Raw genomic sequence first — 21,815 nt, 5'->3', positions numbered from 1 at the left:
TAATTTCGACGGCATCGACATAGAACACGACTTTTTGGATGTCCTTCCTTTTAAAACTCAGGCATCACCTTTATACGTATTAAACGTCTATAGCCAGCCCCAGGCAAAACACCATCGCTTCAACACTCTCTTTGCTCGAGCCATTGCGGCAACACAACATCACCCTCTCCTAATAGTTGGTGACTTCAATGCACCAAATCAAGTATGGGCCACTCTATTTCTACACCAAAGGGCAGTGCCTTATGGGTGCACATACAGGACCACCACATTACCCTTCACAACGATATAGATATGCCCAATAGACTAGGTAATAGTGTAGCTAAAGATACATCTCCTGACCTTACACTCACACATCGCCTTCAGTGTATCACATGGACTAACCTCAACATTAACTTCGGTAGGGAGCACTACAATATTCAAACTACCGTACACTTTCGACACAAACCCCTAGCTCCCAAGCCCCTGAGCCTTATTAACTGGAACAAGTTCCGCGAGGCCCGTCAATACTCGGCGCCTAGTGGGATAGAGGACTTCTCGGAATGGGTACAACAACTACACACCGATACAAAAATGCATACCACCTGATACCCCTTTCACAACGATTGACGCCCGACTTCTTCACATGTGGGAGGCTAAGCAATCTCTCCTCAAACGCTGGAAGAGGCGACACAATCGCCGACTGAGACTGAGAATTGCTAGACTAGACTTACAAATTCAGGAATATGCCACACAACTCGCCTGCCAACAATGGGGCCAAAATTGCGAAAGCATGCATGGTCACCTAGACAGCAGGAGAACATGGCAGCTCCTGCGGCATTTATTGGACCCTACCATATCGCGCACCACAAGTAATCATCACATTAACAAACTGCTTCACTCGCACAAGACCGACCTAAGCACCCCTTTTAACGATCTCCATGACAAACACCTACCCCCCGCCTATCGATGCAAGGCACCTGAATATATCGGAACACCAAATGATGATCTAGACAATCCCATAACAGAGACTGAGGTTAGACACGCGCTTGCGAACCTTCGGACCTCATCCGCACCAGGCCCTGACCTCGTCAATAACAAACTTCTCCGTAACCTAGATGACAAGTCAGTTACAGCCATCGCTAAATTTTTTAACCACTGCCTTGACACCTGTACCCTACCGGCCGCGTGGAAGGATGCCAGAGTTATTTTCATAACTAAACCTGGTAAACCCATAAACACATCCAACCTACGCCCGATTTCCCTCACTTCATGCATCGGCAAGGTACTTGAACACGTCATTCTCAACCGCCTTAACAAATTCATCGAAGAACAGAAATTATACCCTCACGAAATGATAGGCTTTCGGAAATCCCTCTCCAGCCAAGGTGTCATGCTTCGCCTGAAGCATGACATCATTATGCCAAACTCTAGCCTAGACACTCAAGCAATTCTCAGTCTGGACCTCCATGGAGCTTTCAACAAAGCAAGTCGAAGCAATTCATGAACTGAAGCGACGCCTGCAGACGCATCCGATACTTGCGCATTTCGACGAATACGCCGATACGGTGATTCACACAGATGCAAGCAGCGTAGGACACGGCGCCGTCCTTGTGCAGCAGACGGACGGACTGGAAAGGGTTATCAGTTATGCTAGCCGGTCGCTGTCTAAGGCTGAGGCAAATTATTCCACAACAGAAAAGGATTGCCTCGCCATCATCTGGGCTACGTCAAAGTTTCGCCCCTATCTCCACGGCAGGCCCTTCAAAGTTGTGAGCGACCATCACGCATTGTGTTGGCTAGCTAGCTTGAAAGACGCTTCAGGTCGCATCGCACGGTGGAGCCTAAGACTTCAAGAATTCAACATTAGTGTCGAGTAGCAGTCCGGAAGGAAACACTCCGACGCTGACTGCTTGCCTCGTGCCCCCGTCGACCCACCACCGCCCGACGACCAGGATGGTGACAGCTTCTTGGGAGCCATAAGTGCCGACGACTTCGCCGAACGACAGCGAGCCGACCAGGAACTGAAGGGTCTAGTGGAATACCTGGAGGGCAGGACCATCGTTGGCCCAAAAGTGTTCAGGCGAGGATTGGCATCATTTTCCTTAAAAAAACAACGTCCTCGTAAAGAAGAACTTCTCTCCGGCCCCGTGGCAATATACACGTGTTGTGCCACCCAGATACGCGATTTCCTTGTCGGAAAGTTAGATGAACGCTTGGCTGACGCAGTTTTTCTTTTAAGCCCGAGATCTTGTGAGCCTCGATAATGAGACGCGACATTTCGTTGTTGCTATTTGCTAACTGCGGGATATAGCCACAATATTGCAATGAATTGCAAGCCATCCCCCGTTTTGTTTTTTACATTGTTGGCGTGCTCACGAAGCCTGTCGTTTATACAACGACCTGTTTCTCCTAACTGCATGTTAAAGGAATTTTATATACGAGGCCTTCACTGCATTTCACATATTTTGTTTTATGGTTCCTAGTGCAGGTTTTGTTATCTTTGCAATTTGGGTTTGTCATCTTGCACAACTTGTCAAGTTTCTGTGGAGCGGAAAACACTGCTTTAACATCTGCTCCTTGGGCGATCTTTTTATAGTTGTGGGAAACCTGGTGGACATACGGAATCACCGCAAACATCTTCCTTTCTTGTCCATCCTCTCGGGAAGTGGGAAGGTCGCACGTGCTAGACGCCCTGAGATTCCACAGGAGCGTTTCCGCTAACGAAACGATTAAGAGCTTCGGATACCCTGCTTCTAAAAGCCGTGTCATCTGCTGGTTCAAGCAGTGGTTTAACAATAAAAAGATCTCCCAATGAGCAGATGTTAAAGCAGTGTTTTCCGCTCCACAGAAACTTGCCAAGTTGTGCAAGATGATAAACCCAAATCGTAAAGATAACAAAACCTGCACTAAGAACCATAAAACGAAATATGTGAAATGCAGTGAAGGCCTCGCATATAAAGTTCCTTTAACATGCAGTCGTTCTTACGAAGGACAAACGGGTCGTTGTATAAACGACAGGCTTCGTGAGCACGCCAACAATGTAAAAAACAAAACGGGGGGATGGCTTGCAATTGATTGCAATAATTGTGGCTGTATCCCGCAGTTTCACAAGTGCAACAAAATCGCAAATAGCAACAACGAAATGTCGCGTCTCATCATCGAGGCTCACAAGATCTCGGGCTTAAAAGAAAAATGCGTCAGCCAAGCGTCCGTCTCACTTTCCGACAAGGAAATCGCGTATCTGTGTGGCACAACACGTGTATATTGAGTGGACCGTGTTGTTGTTATGCACCTGCTGTCATGCGCATTGGCTTTTGCCAGGTATATAAGGTCACGTAGTTCTGCTAATAAAATTTGTTGACAGTGTGCGCTCCATGTGTGTCTTTTTGTGTTCCCTCTCTACGTCTTTCACGCGCAACAGTTTACGAGAATGACAAACCAACAAGCCCAAGTCGACACCCTTCTTAATGATACTTGTCTCCCGCACGACGGAAAAGGAGCTACCTTTTACCAGGTCTAAGAACATTCCCGTGCGACCTTTTAATCGTCGGCCCCGTGCTCAGCGTCCACAAAATGGGCTGCAGATACGCAAGTATTCGTTGAGATAAGCTGAACTAAAAACTTACAGGGTCGATTACGCATTCGCCAAAGATGACTGGTAGGCGAAAGCCATCTTCTTCTTCTTGTCAGTCAGCGTAATGATTCTCCTCCGCCCCCTCCAAAAGCGTTCTGCGAAAGACTTTCCACACCCTCCGGGATCGGCCCACCGATCACGGAGGCAATGCAAAGCGACCGTGTCGTGTGAATACGTTATCATGTGATATGACGTTATGTGACGTCATGATGACGTCAAAGATTTCTGCGCTCTGTGGCGTCATCACGTTGTGATTTTTTGCGCTACTCGTCCCCTTCGCCGCAGGACGAGAGACGCCGCGGACGGCGTGGGACGCCAATGGTCAAATTGCGTGTTCAGTGAGGCATAGAAGGCTTTCGCCTTAAAAGAAACATAGAATCACTGGGACGGCACATCACAAAGTTGCCGTAGGTGCACCAAAGTCGTAGTTTTAATGAAATTGGTTTTGAACTGCTCTGATAGCGTCCGCGCAAGAATAGTCGTTTGTGTACTCACCAATTCTCATGTACTGCGGCCTAAAGTTCACAGCACGGTGCCAAAGCGCGCTCGTAGCAAAGCGAAACCATGAGTACGGAGATACATGCAGAAGCATGCGTCATTTTAAAAAGACAGGGCGTGCAAACACGGACACAAGAAAGAAGTCAGGACACCACCAACGCCGACTAATAACTGAAGAGACGCACAACGGAGGAAAAGAAAGAAGGCACGAAAACTTATCTGCGCAGGCCCATGCAGTAGGCGAACCTATCAATCCGGCACTCGTGGCGGTCTACGTGGGAGATAACTGTTAAGGCATTTGATTTCATCTTTATGCATGCTAATCGATGGTTGGCTCATGCATGCGCTACCACTATTCTCGATATGCCATGCTTCAATCATCAGGCTCGTTTCTTCATTTCTATGCCGGTACAACACTGCGCATTCATCGAATTTTGGCGTGCACTTACAATCTCGACAATGTAAAGATAGATTAGAAGGTGAGCCTCCTGTTAGCAATCTCTTATGTTCCAATAATCTCTGGTTAATGCAGCGGCCCGTCTGTCCTACGTAGAAGCGGCCGCAGCTGAAAGGGACCTTATACACCATACTTGTACGGCAATCAGTGAATTTGTTGGTGTGCTTAACTAAACAAATATCGGTCCGCTTCTGGTCTTTTACTCGCTCATTCTTCCACAGCACAGCGGCACAAATCTTACTTAGCTTATTGGCAGCCGTGAAAACAACATTAACGCCGTATCTACTTCCTACTTTCTTTAGCCTGTGAGACAGGCAATGAATGTACGGTATACCTACGACACGTTTCTTCCTATCGCTTTGTGCAACTATGCTCGGACTTAACACAATGGACTTCTTTAAACGTTCAGCGACAGTGGCCATTGCATCACGAGGATACCCTACAATTAGAACGCGCGTAACCTGTGCGTTAAAGCTATCACTCATTTTGTGCTCACACGACTTAGCGAGGGCTGACTTAAGGCAAGACATGGCGATGCCGTTTTTTACAACCTTCGAGTGCTTCGACGTAAAATTAAACAGCGGTTTCGAAAATCTAGGAGAATACTGCCAACACATGTGGTTCTTCTCAAACGTTAAGGAAATGTCTACAAATTGTATTCCATTATTCTGAGGCACCTCTTTAGTAAAGCTGGTAATGAATGTTTTAACGAACAAGGGCACGAGACGGTTTTCACGATAAATGTGGTGTTTCTGCCGGGCCTTTTCTAGAAATTCTTTCCATGCATTTAAACTCGACGCTGGTAGGTTTGAAGGAAGGCGTTTATGTTCAGAAATCAGGGATATGTATTGGTTCTAAGGTTGCTTCGTTTCATAGTGATTTATACCTTAGCAAGATTGGCAAACTTTTGGAAGGGGCCTTAGGTAGGTCGGTTATTAAGGTTTTTCGTTATGTGGACGATTCTTCGATTTTTTGTAGTGGTGAGGACTTTGAAACCGTGGTGACCTCATTGAGCGGAAAATTTGAATTAAATGGAGGAGGGCTGAGCGTTAATAAAGAGGTGCCTCAGGAAGGTATGATGCAAGCTACGAGCGTACCTCAGGAAGGTATGCTCGTAGCTTGCATCGGGACCGACGAGAAGGGAAGTACAGGCGAGACGGCGCGGAGCAGCACAGCAGCAGAGTTATCACATAGCTAGAGCAAAGTGTACATTTAAGTTTGAAATTGACAAAGGTAAGAAGCCGAAGAGCAGAGCTCCGTCAGGGTTCCAGTCGAGTCTGCCCTACCCAGTCTCTACCTGCGCGTTTTTAAAGGGGTCCAGACGCTTGTGTGAAGTCCGGTTCCCTCAGACATGACCAAATATGGACATCACATTGTGCTCACGCCACCGACCACGCCACCGATCCCGCCACCGACATTCCAACACTTAAGAACCAGGCGCGGATGAGCCGTCAGCTCACCGCGTTCTCGAGCACAGCAAAATGCCAAGGGCGCGCAAGTGCTTCCCCTTCCGCAGCAGCGTCTCGGGTTTCCCGGGCGTCTGGGCGTCTTGGCGTCTGGGCATCCACTTCTGCGCTTCCAGCCTTGGAAAGTCTACAGGCCCGGGAGTATCCGAACGCCGTCCATGTTCTCGCATTTGGGCCCAAGGGGATTCACGCAATCAAAGCTTAACAGAGGTCTCCAACGCAGTGACCGCGTAGCGGGCGCTCCGTTTTCTGGAGGGACAGAGACTGCAAACTATGTTGTGCTTTCTGTTCGTCGAAAATTATTTTTAGATGCGAAGCACCTTATGGCGGGGGCTTTGTCCGACCCTCCTTCCCGTGGCGAGCACCACGCACTGCGCATGCGCGTCCTCTGCTCCTCTCTCTTCTCTACGAATCATCTACTCTACGGAGCGGCGCGCTTCGCCTCCCCCTCTCTCTCCTCTCCTACGCTCCCCCCTCTTTCTCCTTTAGGAATCCTCTACTCTACGCTGCGGCCCTCACGACAGGCGGTGCGACAGCTGCACACTCCGCTAGAGCGCCACGGTACTTCCACGGTATAAGATGACGGAGCGCGCGCGCCCCAATCTCTCCTGCGCAATGCCGCGATCAGCGCCAGCGTCAACGCTACCAGTGTCAGAGTTAGCGCCAGCAAACGCGCAACCGCCAGCGCCAGTGTCAACGTGAACACTTGCACTGGCTCCCCGCTGCTTCGCATATACACATGGTTCCCTTTAGCGGGAGGTGGTGTAATTTTTTGACAGTGAAGAACATATTTCGTTTCGAAAGTACTTAGAGAAATGTCCTGGAGCTCCTCCGCGAGGTGTTATTGTAGAGCGCTGACAGCAAAACCTATGGGGAACGCGCCGGCGGTATCCCACCTAGCACGCAATCAAGGCCTGGCCGATAGAGGGCGACTCTGTAACTCCTCGTCCCCAATAAATTCTACGTGCACTCTAAGGGCACGAAAAAGGTAACAACGAAAAGATAACTACACGATTGGCTAGCGTATACTGGCCTGCTTTGTTTATCAAACTCACTAAAGGCCCAGAACCCATAAAGAAAACGTGAGATAAGGATAAGGTTGGTTTCTGAATACGGGCCATCCTACTTACCTTTCGAACATGCAAGAGTCATAAGTAGACGAAATGTGATAAAATATATAAGTACATATTCTCCAACAGCTGCAGCAGATAAGCTAGACGTAATATGTTTCAGAGACCGAGTCTTCAGCCGTGTGCCGTTTCAAAGCCTATGGCCAAAATGCGGGGCACGCGTTGATATTGCTTTCTGTAGGTGCTTTGCACGCGAATGTACTACGAAAGTGCTCCGTTTGTGTGATGGCGTTGCATACGTGCGACCGACGTATGGTTGTCGTCTTGGAGGCAGTCCGAGAACAGCTTATATAACAGTAGCTCATATAAAAGATGGCGTCGTCCGAAAATTCCTCCAGGCCCTGAAGCCTGATGCCATGGGCGTGCGCTTGGAGCTTGCTCTTCTGGAACGCCTTAAAGACGACCTCGAAGGCGAGTTGCTCCCAGAAGTCTACCTGCAGGCAGATGTGGCCAATCACTGTTAGCAAATTACAGAGTTAAGCATTCTCTCAATCGGGCGAAGTTTATAAGCAAAAGCATGAGAAATATTTAGTACTATTGTGGTGTTGTGGACAAGTACAGTTTGTAGTGGCACATATTTATGCGAGGAAATGAAAGCTAATGATAAAGGAGACAAAAAAAACTGCTCACTCCAGCGTTATTGAGACAACTCCTTTTCCTAGAAATAGGCACCCGGTGCACAACCACGAAAGAAGGAAGGCCAAAGCTCTCCTTGCAGGAGATAGAACATGATAGACGGCTTTTGTAGATGCTAGATGTGTAAGAAGAAAAGAAGCCTTTACGGCGGTAGTAGTACATTGAGATGGACTCACTCGGGTGCTATTAAAATCGTGACTAAAGATGCGACAATCGCAATAGAATTGGCTTTAAGGAATAATAAGTGGACGCGAATTTACAATGACTCTAAAATAGCACTTCACCAAAGGCTTTGTAACCAAAAGTGCTGCCCAACTGATTGGTGCGATAGACAGCCAAGAGATCAAAATCCGCTGGTTTCCTGCACAAATGGGGCTGTCGAACCATCTCGGAAGAATTCAAACGAGGTGGCTAACGCAGCTACACGAGGACTTACTATCCGTGCACTGCGCGACCAGGATCCCGATAATATGCAGGAGGAGAACAACGACCGATTAGTTACATATATTGAAGTGACGAAGGATTACTATATTGCCACGGGCGTTTCTTATTATCACTTTTGGTTTATTCGTTTCTCGCCCACAAAGACTGTCAACAACGCTCAGCGCAAACCGCGCCTCATTGTTCGAGAGGCTTCGCGATCATTGTAGATCGTTTTGTTAAGATTGCGCGCAAGACGCGCACACTCGAGCTTATTCTAGAATTTGCACGACAGCCAGCGATAATGCTGGAATATTCGACGGCACATGTTTAAATGCCGACGCGCTTCACCGCTTGTCAGTTGATCGACGGACGACGCCCTGTTCGCCGCTATCATTGTACAGCGTGTATTGCTGTAGTTCTAGTTCTCATTTTCCCGGCCACAAGTTCGGCCAAATAAACAGTTTCATTCTGCAAACGCCGACTGCTTTCTTCGTCGACGTCACGATCACGTGACATCTGGTGGAGGTGCTGCTCGTTCATGTTCCGGACGCCCCCGACAAGCCTTGAACCCAGCCCACGTCGCGAAGAAGACACCGACACCATCAGCGGCAGTCGAGCCAGCCGCAGACTGGAAGGACTACCCCCACAATACGGACCCCTACCGGACAAGACCAGGATCACAACGAAGAAGACAACAGCCACAATGACAACCGCTGTGGCGCCTACAACGGTCGTCATGCATCAACCGAGGGAGCCGCCGACATTCCGCGGATCACCATGCGAGGATCCAGAAAGCTGGCTGGAGGCATACGACCGAGTCTCCACGTTCAACAACTGGGACTGCGACGAGAAGCTACGCCATGTCTACTTCGCCCTTCAAGATGGCGCAAGGACCTGGTTCGAGAATCGAGAGTCCACGCTAACATCATGGGACCTCTTCCGCACCGGATTTCTCAACACCTTCACGAGCGTCATCCGGAAAGAAAGGGCTGAAACCCTTCTCGAGACCCGTGTACAGCTCCCCAATGAAAACGTCGGGCTGTACACCGAAGAAATGACTCGACTATTCCGCCATGCCGATCCAGCCATGTCCGAAGAAAAGAAAGTTCGCTTCCTGATGCGGGGAGTGAAGGAAGAACTCTTCGCCGGACTTGTGCGCAACCCGCCGAAGACGGTCTCGGAATTCCTTTCAGAGGCCACCACAATCGAAAAGGCACTAGAAATCCGCACTAGGCAGTACAACCGCCGCATTCCTACGACGACCTACGGGGAGGTTCAGGCGCTGCAGTCTGATGACCTGCGTGACACCATCAGAGCGATTGTGCGGGAAGAGCTGCGCAAACTGTTACCTTCGCCGCAGCATCAAGTGCATTCAATCGCCGACGTTGTCCGCGAGGAAGTCCGGCAATCGCTTGGAATTCCCGAAGCACCGCAGGCTCAGCCGGAAGCAATGAGCTATGCTGCTGCAGCCCGACGCAACGCCCCACCCCCTCGCCCACGTCAAGACGCCGCGTCGCCGCAGCAGTTCCGCCGCCAGGCACCGCCGCCACCACCACCGACGCCATACCGCCCGCCGACAGGACAACGCTGCGCCCCCCGAAAGACCGACGTTTGGCGCGCCCCTGACAACCGCCCGCTCTGCTACCACTGCGGGGAGGCCGGCCACACGTACCGCCGCTGCCAGTACCGACAGATGGGGCTACGCGGATTCGCCGTCAACGCGCCGCGCCCGCAGCCAGGCGAACGGCCTCGCGACATCGACGACTATCTCACCGGAGCACAGCGGCAAGAACGACGACCTTCCCGCTCGCCGTCGCCCGGCCGTTACATGTCACCGCACCGCCGGCAGTACACTGGCCCAAACCGGGGCCGGTCGCCTATCCCGTATCCGGAAAACTAAGGGCAGCAACCGATGGAGGTGCGGTTGCTGAACGACGAAATGCTGAAGATCCTCCGCCGTCGACGACCACGCCGCGACGAAGTTCCGAGCCCCCGCCGCACGCCGAACGACGCCCTGAAGACGAAACTTTGCGACCGGAAGCAGACCTGACGACGCAACGCGGAAGCAGCGGTGCAAACCGACGTAGCCGTGACCCGACGCCGCGACCTAACCGCAACGCAAGACGGCGGACTAGCGACCTCGACGTTCTGATCGACGGCCACAACGTCACTGCTCTCGTCGATACTGGAGCCGACTATTCCGTCATCAGTGGGCCGTTCGCAGCACAGTTGAAGAAAGTTAGGACTGCTTGGGAAGGCCCCGAGATCCGGACCGCTGGAGGCCATCTGATAACGCCGATTGGTGTCTGCACGGCGCGAGTCACCAACAATAACCGGACTTATCCTGCGAGCTTTGTAATCCTACAAAACTGCTCCAGGGATGTGATACTCGGAATGGACTTCTTAAGTGACCACGGCGCCGTCATCGACCTGAGGTCTGAGTCGATAACACTGACCTCAGACAAAGCGCTCCCGCCCCACGCGATGCCAGGTAACCATGCATTGAATGTGATAGAAGAGCAGGTGACCATTCCGCCGCGCTCCAGCGTCATTATTTCCGTCGGCACCGAAAAACCTGCGAACCTTGAAGGCGTCATCGAGGGTGATCAGCACCTACTCCTGAACCGTCAAATTTGCGTCGCACGAGGTATAGCCGAGCTGCGTGACGGTAAAGCAAAGGTGGTGCTGACAAACTTCAGCCACGAATATAGGCACCTCAACTTTGGTACGACGGTTGCCTACATCTACGAATGTCTAGCCGCCAGCGATGCTTTCGCCCTCTTCGATGCTGCCGAACCTGCTTCGACGAATAGAGTTCCCGAACCGGATTTTGACGTCAATCCGAGCCTTCCGAAGGCCAAGCAAGACCAGCTGAAAACCCTTCTCCTGCAATACAAGGACTGTTTCTCGTCGTCATCGCGGGTCCGACAAACACCCCTTGCGAAGCACCGCATTATAACAGAAGAACATTCTCGACCACTCCGTCAGAGCCCCTACAGAGTTTCTACTCGAGAGCGCGACGCGATAAAGAAACAAGTCGACGAGATGCTACGCGACAACATCATCCAGCCGTCCAAGAGTCCGTGGGCGTCACCCGTGGTGTTAGTGAAGAAGAAGGACGGGACACTGCGCTTCTGCGTTGATTATCGGCGCCTGAACAAAATCACGAAGAAGGACGTGTACCCCCTCCCACGAATAGACGACACCCTGGATCGACTTCACAACGCGACGTACTTTTCGTCGATGGACCTCAAGACCGGCTACTGGCAAATCGAAGTCGACGAGAGAGACCGAGAAAAGACTGCCTTTATAACACCCGATGGCCTCTTTGAGTTCAAGGTCATGCCTTTCGGTCTTTGCTCGGCACCTGCGACGTTCCAGCGTGTCATGGACACCGTACTGGCCGGATTGAAGTGGCAGACGTGCCTTGTGTATTTGGACGACGTCGTCGTGTTTTCCTCAACCTTCGACGAGCATCTCCGGCGGCTTGAGGCAGTACTCCAAGCAATCAAGGCCTCTGGACTGACCCTGAAGCCAGAAAAGTGCCGATTTGCGTACGACGAGCTCTTGTTTCTGGGTCATGTGATCAGCAAGTCTGGAGTGCGCCCAGACCCGCGGAAAACAGCTGCCATCGCCGACTTCGCGCCACCCACTGACAAGAAGGCCGTGCGCCGATTTCTCGGCTTATGCGCCTATTATAGACGCTTCGTCAAAAACTTTTCACGGATCGCCGAACCACTGACGCTTCTCACGAAGAATAACGTGGAATTCAGGTGGGAAACGGCGCAAGTGCAAGCCTTTCAAGAACTTAAACGACGCCTGCAGACGCCACCCATACTTGCGCATTTCGACGATTGCGCCGATACGGAAATACACACCGACGCAAGCAGCGTAGGACTCGGTGCCGTCCTTGTGCAAAAGACTGACGGGCTTGAAAGGGTTATCAGTTATGCTAGCCGGTCACTATCCAAGGCAGAAGCAAACTATTCCACAACAGAAAAGGAATGCCTTGCCATCCTCTGGGCTACGTCAAAGTTTCGCCCCTACCTCTATGGCAGGCCCTTCAAAGTTGTCAGTGACCATCACGCCTTATGCTGGCTAGCTAACTTGAAGGACCCTTCAGGTCGTCTCGCACGATGGAGTCTGAGGCTTCAAGAATTCGATATTACCGTCGTGTACAAGTCCGGACGAAAACACTCTGACGCCGACTGCTTGTCTCGTGCCCCCGTCGATGCGCCGCCGCAAGACGACGACGATGACTGCTTCCTCGGTACCATAAGTGCCGACGACTTCGCCGAAAGGCAACGGGCCGACGCGGAACTGGGGGGCCTTATTGAGTACCTCGAGTGCAAGACCGCCGTTGTTCCGAAGGTATTCAAGCGAGGACTGCCGTCGTTTTTCTTACGGAACGGCGTTCTCCTGAAGAAGAACTTCTCGCCACTTCGAACTGACTACCTTCTCGTCGTGCCCTCATCATTGCGACCAGAAGTCTTCCAGGCCCTACACGACGACCCGACGGCTGGACACCTCGGTGTTTCCCGCACGCTCGCCAGAATACAGGAAAAATACTACTGGCCACGCCTTGCTGCCGACGTAGCCCACTACGTTAAGACTTGCCGAGATTGCCAGCGACGGAAGACACCGCCGACTAGGCCAGCGGGACTTCTGCAGCCAATCGAACCACCTCACCGGCCGTTCCAGCAAATTGGGATGGATCTACTGGGGCCGTTCCCCACGTCGACTTCAGGCAACAAGTGGATCGTCGTAGCAACTGACTACCTCACCCGCTACGCCGAGACAAAGGCCTTGCCCAAAGGCAGTGCCGCCGAGGTAGCCAAGTTCTTCGTGGAGAACATCGTCTTGCGTCATGGCGCCCCAGAGGTCCTCATCACAGACAGAGGTACCGCCTTTACTGCGGACTTAACTCAGGCGATCTTCAAATACAGCGAGACGAGCCACCGCCGCACCACCGCCTACCACCCGCAGACCAATGGCCTCACCGAACGTCTAAATAAGACCATCGCCGACATGCTGGCCATGTACGTCGACGTTGAGCACAAGACGTGGGACGCCGTCCTTCCGTACGTGACCTTCGCTTACAACACGGCCGTCCAAGAAACGACGCAGATGACGCCGTACAAGTTGGTCTACGGAAGGAGCCCGGCGACGACGCTGGACGCCATGCTACCCAACGTCACCGACGAAGAAAATGTTGACGCCGCCGCTTACTTACAACGTGCCGAAGAAGCTCGACAGCTGGCCCGCCTGCGCATCAAGACCCAGCAGCGCACCGACAGTCGTCGCTACAATCTTCGACAACGCTTCGTCGAGTACCAGCCCGGCGACCGTGTCTGGGTATGGACGCCAATACGCCGACGGGGACTTAGTGAGAAGCTTCTTCGACGATACTTCGGACCGTACAGGGTACTTCGCCGCCTCGGCGCACTCGACTACGAGGTTGTCCCTGACGGCATTACGAACTCTCAGCGGCGCCGTGCACGACCTGAAGTCGTCCATGTCGTGCGCCTCAAACCATATTACACGCGTTAGCGAATCTGAGGACTGTCATTTTGCTTTATTATTGTACTTTCTTGCTTGTGCTTATTGTTTATTGTACTTTGTTGCTTTATTCTTGTTATTTATTGTTGCACGCATTGGCCTGTTCTGTTTTAAGCATCGGGACGATGCTTTTTCAGAGGGGGGCATTGCCACGGGCGTTTCTTATTATCACTTTTGGTTTATTCGTTTCTCGCCCACAAAGACTGTCAACAACGCTCAGCGCAAACCGCGCCTCATTGTTCGAGAGGCTTCGCGATCATTATAGATCGTTTTGTTAAGATTGCGCGCAAGACGCGCACACTCGAGCTTATTCTAGAATTTGCACGACAGCCAGCGATAATGCTGGAATATTCGACGGCACATGTTTAAATGCCGACGCGCTTCACCGCTTGTCAGTTGATCGACGGACGACGCCCTGTTCGCCGCTATCATTGTACAGCGTGTATTGCTGTAGTTCTAGTTCTCATTTTCCCGGCCACAAGTTCGGCCAAATAAACAGTTTCATTCTGCAAACGCCGACTGCTTTCTTCGTCGACGTCACGATCACGTGACAATATGTACAGAAGAGAATTCCCAGTGCCACACGCTAAGCTCAATAGATCTCAAGCGGTGATTCTGAGATTGTTATAGACAGGCACTTACCCGAATCCAAAGTTTATTAGCAAGATATATCCAGAAAGAGATTACAAATCAATTGCGAGAAGTGCAATGGCATCATTACTCTGGATCATGTGCTTTGGCAGTGCCCTCTGGCTTCTGGCTTTCACAGACTGTGACAAGGAAAGAGACTGGTGGCAAACTCTTTCACAGTGGAGCTCTTTCAGATCAAGTACACGCCGTACAGAAGGCCCACCATACGGCGGTAAGGTTAAACCTTACTGCCTCGACGTAGGAGCCGCCTGTGTCAACTTAAGAATAACTCTTCAGGACCCGAATAAATTTCATCATAACATACCGTATTTGAGAGTACACTGTACGGCAAAATTATGCGAAAGAGGTAAGGACCCCATAGGCGCGCGCGATGACCGGATAGACCGTTGAGGAGCAACTACCAAGGGATGCGTGTCCTGCAAAAACCAGTAAGTCTGCGTAGGAATAAACTGTGCGTGAGATGCCGGCCGTGTACAAGCCGTTGCCATGGGAAGTAACCGTCCTTCTCGCTCTTGGGTCGGTCTTCGGTGTTAGTGGTGGCGTGCGGGCGGTTGTGTCGCGCTCGGAGAGTTCGACGATCTAGGAGCTAAGCCGCGGTGCCTTACACGTATGCAGGAATGAACGTGTGTAGCTGCATGCTTTTACGTTTCGCCGCACACATGAAGTCTGGAGCTGGTCTCGACACGTCGCGACGCCGCGCTGTATAAGTCAAGGCATTGCGTCGCCACCTGCTTGGAATGGTGGCCTAAAAGAAGTAGCCTTATCGTATCCATGATTTCAATCTGACTGGGCAGATATCGGCGCTGGATGCTTTCACAAGAGATCATTCTTTATTCTCTCGTACCTGTCGCGTGCGCAAAACGCATCCCGCTTGCCGGCAACGGTGTCGATCGTGTTGAATATAGCGCAAACGAAATGCACCGCGAAGGTCGGCTTGGGCGTCAGCTCTCCTGTGCTTTGAGACCGCCTGGAAATTGTTCGCCACTGCCGTCGGCCGCCTAAGCTCGCAAAACGTTTTGTTGGGCTAGTTGGTTCATGACTTCTGAAGGAAAAAATTGTAGCGCAGAGCAACACACGGACAGACAGAGAAGACGGGACTGGGGCTATTCCATTCCTCACGCAGGCTTTTGTCGTGCTCTGCGGGATTTCATCAAGCGAAAATGGTGCAGTCATGTTCCGGAATGTCACGGGGGTAAGCTGTGTAGAGGTGTGCGCCGCCGTGCCGGGCCGTCGCCGCCGCCTGTTTTTGGTCACGCCACCCGCGCCGCTACCGAAGTCCCAAGAGAGATCACGCCTTTTCTTTTAATTCGAATGAGGAATCTGAAAATAAAATATAGCGCTTCGCCGGAGGAGCTGTTCTCGATGTGCCCCTGTAATAAACAGTCCATTTCAGCGGCCGCCGTATAGAGGGAGCTCGGAGAGAAGCGGTCTCCTGTTTCCGGTTCTTGTTCTGCAGCGCCACATGATATCACGAAGCTTTCAAACACTCTCGACACAAATGATAGGGACGGAATGCGCTTCAGTGCAATCAACGCAGCCCTCAGAGATCCGATTTTCAGTGCACATGTCTTTTGATCGTGTTAGCCATCGATTTAAGTTTGATGCGGCCGCTCGTCTAACGCAGCTGTAAGGTCGGTACGCATTCCCTGCATCGTTCTCAAACATCTGGGGCACATTCATATGCAAATAGAGACTTGAAAAGTTCCTGTTTCTGTGCATTTCGTCCACTCTCTTCTTACACTAGGAATGTGCTGACGGGTGCGGTGCGGCGACCTGGTCAAGAGCAGGGTGTCGGAACGAAATGTTTTTCGTTTTGGTTTTAGTTTCGTTCCACCGCAAAAAGTTCCGTTTCGTTTCTGTTCCGGAACGAAAAAAAAAATGTTCCCTAATGGTTCGTAACGGTTTTTTTGTATGCAAACATTTGAAGTTAAGGTAATCATATAATGAACATTGCATTTCTGATGTAGTTACTTGTGATGTAGCGGAAGTAACTGTACCACGAATTCCTACCAACTAGCACAAACCAGTATTAAAAAGTCATAGTATTTATTTTCTCAAAAGACATACGATTTTTTTTGCGGGCTCAAGGCTTTGTGTCAAGGGATTGAGCACGATCTCAGAAGCAGCACGTGATTGAGTGTACTACGTTGTCATTGGCAGCGTTACCCAACCGTAAACAACTGCTTATATAACACATATGCAGCTCTTCAACATATATATGTGTGCGTATAAAATATATACAGATCTTTAGCGTCATTTTGTAACGTGTCGCTCAGTAAAAAAAAGTTACGCCACAGTTACCAACCCACCGCATGCTTCGCATAACATCGACTCCCACGGTACGTGGGATCTGCCGGATTTTTCTGAAGTAGAGAAGTTCCCACTATGCCATTTTTCTTCATTCTTCGGAGTCTCGTGGTACACGCTACACATCTGTAAGGCATTATGTGCACTTTGTGCTATGACTGATGATGATAAAGAATTATGGTTGAGCACTTTGCAGTGGGTCCGAAGAAGTGTTGCGGAATGGGCGCCTCCATTCCATTTGAATTCCATTGTGGAGAATTAGAACTTGCCCAAATTCCATTCTTTTCAATTCCTCGGAGTGAAAAAACTTAGCTCGTTCGCACTCTGGGAGTGGCCGGACAGTTCAATACATTCCTGTAATTCCTCAACGTAGGAAAGGCATCATGATAGTTTTATCGAGCTAATATGAACGTCCCATAAACCTGATGTAATCAGATGCATTAAGAACTGCAAAAGTACGCAAAACACGTTACCAAGGTCGAGGGAGAGTAGCTTGGTGACATATCTCGTGCAGTAGAACCACCCTACTAATTCCCATAGGGGCAGCTCTCTGCTACCTGTAGTGCATGGTCAGCATGTTTGAACGAATGGCGGTGTTTTAATATTGTTTATGCTTAAATGTGTTAATGCTAAAATGACAACATAGCGTAGTTTTATGCTGACAAAAGATGTATTCAAGAAGACTAAGCAGTTATGCCAAGCGTCTGGAGCGGTCGTCAGTATGGAGAAAGCTAAGATTTGGTTAATGGGGAATCAGACCCTTTAGATCTGCTGGTATTAGTTGGAACGGTGCACCGCTCGGGCACCTTGTGCCTTTGCATCGAATACGGAACACTGGGTCGCATTGCTCGTCGGCACTCACGCTTGTCAAGCGCGCCTCGCAAGTATGGATGGGTGAGGAAAGCTTTTTGTGTTCGCCTATGCGCAGGTGTGTAATGTCTTCCTTGTCGCAAAGGTTACTTACGTGCGTCAGGTACCAAGGGGTACAATCAGTCACTGAGGCTGGAGCTTCTCTGACCTACATTACATCAGCGCTCTGATATTCAATTGGGGAATCGCTTCTTTCTATTCCCCATTCCCTTATCCCCAGTGCAGGGTAGCAAACCGGACGTTCTTCTGGTTAACCTCCCTGCCTTTCCTCTTCTCTTTCTCTCTCTCTCCCTCTCTCAGGTACCAAGCAGCTCGTGAAATAGAGATCAGACTGTGCATAGTGTATGCGCCATTTTCGTGTGGGGGTATCAATGGAAACCAACGCGCACGGGTAATTCGTTTCTCCCTTTGGTATGTGCTGGGATAATGCATTTGTTTGTACACTAACTTACGCCTTGGTTTCTAGTAGGCATGCTGCTTATAAATGTACCGTGCTTGTAAACAGCCAAGCCATTTTAAAAATACTGCTTTATTGTTAATTTCGGGGCTCTGACTTACTAATGTTTGAAGTTTGAAAAACAGCACGTACAGGAAAACGTGCTCTATTTTCGGAAAAAGACGTAATTCCATTCCCATTGCATACCGGGCAAAAGGCGCTTAATTTCATTCCCATTCCATTCCCCCAAGCGTTGTCCCCATTCCATTCCGGGGTCGCGAAAATGTGGAATGATTCCGGAGTCATTCGAATTCTGGTGGGGCAACTCCGCAACACTGTAGGGAAGCACAAAACAACAAACTCTTTGCGCTATTAGCATTGTGTGATGACTGGTTGTTATTTTACTCTTCGGCCACGCTATATTACATATGTTAACACGATTCCTTGCCCGACATGACGCCTGTATCGAATATTTTTGCGATGGATTTACAAGCACCAGCGTGGCACTGTGGTCGAAGACCCGACTGCCACGCAGAGGGCGCCGGCGGAAATCCCATCCTATCCTAGCAATTTCTTTCTCATTTAATTTTTTTTCCACATCACGCGATAGCGGTCACGGACACCGGCGGCGGCGGCGGTCAACTATGGCGCCAAAATCAGCTGTTGTGATCTCATAACAGCTTTCGCTGTAAATAATTTCAGCGGCGACAATGCCCTCTCTATGCTAGTCTGCGTGATAGGCGCGCAGAAGTCCACTTGCGTTAATATAAACATCTCTGGTTACCACTGTTTTCGTTTTTCGCACAATTTCAGCACATCTTTGTTTTGGAATTCCTGCCTGAGGCACGCGCTAGTACTGTACCCTGAGATATGCTCACATTGCATGACCTCAATGGCTTCGGGTTGCGAAGTTTTCTCGTGAACTGAAAAATGATTGAAACAATTTCGGTTTCACTCCGGAACGGAATAATAGATAAAGTTTCGGTACCATTTTCGTTCCGGTCGAAAATATCGTTTTTTTCGTTTTTCGTTTTCGGTTTTCGTTCCGTTCCGACACCCTGGCAAGAGTGAAGTGACATCGCGGCTCACCGCTTTTCGAATCACTGAATGCGCTCTGCCGAAATGGACTGTGGACATCTTTGGATGAACGCTTCGAGAATAGCTCCCCAGAAGTTGTAGTATCTTTTAGGGGCGAAGCTCCTTAAGGCGGCACCCGTTCGTCCCTCGTAGTCGTCGTGGTCGTAGTAGTGAGTAACAAGTCTTACGCTTTGACCTCCAAGGTGGTGCCGGTGGGAGATTTCTCCTGTGCGTTGTTGAACAATAAAAAATTCGCAGCGTGCGCGTTAACTAAAAGCCGAATTCTTCTGTCTCTCATTCCCCATTAGCAGCCATTGGCATGTTCCAGTAGGAAACGTTAGTAGAAGTAGAAGTGTAAGTGTTAGCTAAAAGCCGACTTCTTCTGTCTCTCATTGCCATTAGCAGCCATTGTTTACCTCCAAGGTAGTGCCTGGTGAGATTTCTCCTGTGCGTGATTAAACAATAAAAATTTTGTTCAAAACGCCGTTGATTGATGAAATAAACCAACGAAAGACGCCAGATGTTTTGTAAAAGCAGAACGAAAGAACGCCAGATGTTTTTCTTAAAGTGTAGTAGTAGTAGTTATATGTAGCCACCTCGCCCGATCGTCAACGGGCGAGGTGGACCGGCAACGGCGCGAGGACCCTGCCGTACGAGAGTTAAATCACACTAAAAGACATACTTTGCAGGCGATACACTCTAGTGAGCTTTCAACTTTTCGTCTTAATGTACATGATAAAGAAATTATTTCTACGAAAAACGCAAGGCACACCTTGAGCAATATGTTTGGTTTTGGGACGCTAAATGGAACCATGAGGCGATGCGAAGCCGGAGCACTTGCACGATCGCGTTCCGTTGGCTTTCGTTGGGCATGCTACCGACCTCGCGTCGTGGAACGCGCGTCCTGTCTTCCCTCTAGCCTTGCCTTTAATTCGCACAGGGCGAGCGGGGAATGCGGTCGCTCTTGGCGCTCTTTCGCTCGGGAGCGGACTTCTTCCTTGCATTTCACCGATCACAAGTGATAATGAAGGGACCACGTAAACCAACAGTACAATAAAAGTTTGATGTTTAATATATACACGATGTTTCACACTCTTTATATTATGTATTGGGCGCATTTCACGGAAGAGTTTCACGGTTTACAGATGATTCCCTCCGTAGCTTCGCCCCACTCATCATCATTCACCCCGTGGATATGCTGTGATTTTTTTTCTTCTCCAGAAATATCCCGAGTATTGCCTGACCTTAACGCTGCCGCATCCTCCAGCCTTAAAGGGCGACGACCCAACTCGCTGGATAGCTTATTAGATGCGAAGTATCTTATGGCGGAGTTCAATCCGGTGGTGGTGGTGTGCGGCGTGACCACCCTGCGCATGCGCATACCCTCTCCACCCAACCTCTCTCCACCCCTATCCACTTCCCCTTTCCCATTTCCCTTCTCCACTTTCCCTCTCCTCCTCCCCCTCTCCACATTCCCTCTCCCTTTCCACTCTTCCTCTGAAACGCGGGCTAGACATGCCGAAATTCTCTCCTGCGCAACGCCGCGATGAGCACCAGCGCATGCGCGTCCCCTCCCCCTCTCTCTCCTCTCCTGCACTGCCCCCCTCTCGCACGCCTGCGGCTGCGTTCCCCGCTCGCCCTGTGAGAATTAACGGCCAGGCTAAGGGAAGACAAGACGCGCGTAGCGTTCCTCTTCGCGTTCCACGACGCGAGGTCGGTAGCATGGCCGAAGAACGCCAAAGGAACGTGATCGTGCAAGTGCTCCGGCTTCGCATCGCCTCATGGTCCCGTTTAGCGGGAAATGGTGTAATTTAGATGCGAAGTATCTTAAGGCGGAGCTCAATCCGGTGGTGGTGGTGGTGGTGGTGGTGTGCGGCGTGACCACCCTTACTGCGCATGCGCATACCCTCCCCACACACTCCTCTCCACTCCCCCTCACCACTCCCCTCTCCCATTTCCCTCTCACCTTCCCTCTCTCCACTCACCCTCTCTCATTTCCCTCTCCCATTTTCCTCTCCCATTTTCCTCTCCACTTCCCCTCTCCCCTCCCCCTTTCCACTCTGTCTCTGAAACGCGGGCTAGACATGCCGAAATTCTCTCCTGCGCAACGCCGCGATGAGCTCGAGCGCATGCGCGTACCCTCCCCTTCTCTCTCCTCTCCTACGCTGTCCCCCTCTCGCCCGCCTGTCGACCGCGTTCCCCGCTCGCCCTGTGAGAATTAACGGTCAGGCTAGATGGAAGATACGATGCGCGTAGCGTCCCTCTTCGCGTTCCACGACGCGAGGTCGGTAGCATGCCCAACGAACGCCAACGGAACGCGATCGTGCAAGTGCTCCGGCTTCGCATCGGCACATGGTCCCCTTTAGCGGGAGATGGTGTAATTTTTTCTTGTAGTCTTGGACCTTGTACACTGTGCATAAATAAAAAATATTCATTCATTTAAAATAAATTCATTCATATAAATAAAATCATTTCATTCTTACACGACTAAATCGATAAATAAATACAGAAGAGAATGGCAAACTTAGAATATAGCTCAGCTAGTTGGTAGGTATTCATGTTAAGAAGACATGACGTGGAAACACGGACATAAGAGAAAAGTCGAGAGAGCTGAACAACTATCTCTCACCTAGACCACTGCTCGCACTTGAATGATAGGTATGGCCTCTTACGTGGGAATGCGCAGATAAAT

The sequence above is a fragment of the Rhipicephalus sanguineus genome, chromosome 3, assembly GCF_013339695.2.
Source record: "Rhipicephalus sanguineus isolate Rsan-2018 chromosome 3, BIME_Rsan_1.4, whole genome shotgun sequence".
NCBI classification, from domain to species: Eukaryota; Metazoa; Arthropoda; class Arachnida; order Ixodida; family Ixodidae; genus Rhipicephalus; species Rhipicephalus sanguineus.
This window is presented reverse-complemented; position numbering follows the sequence as displayed.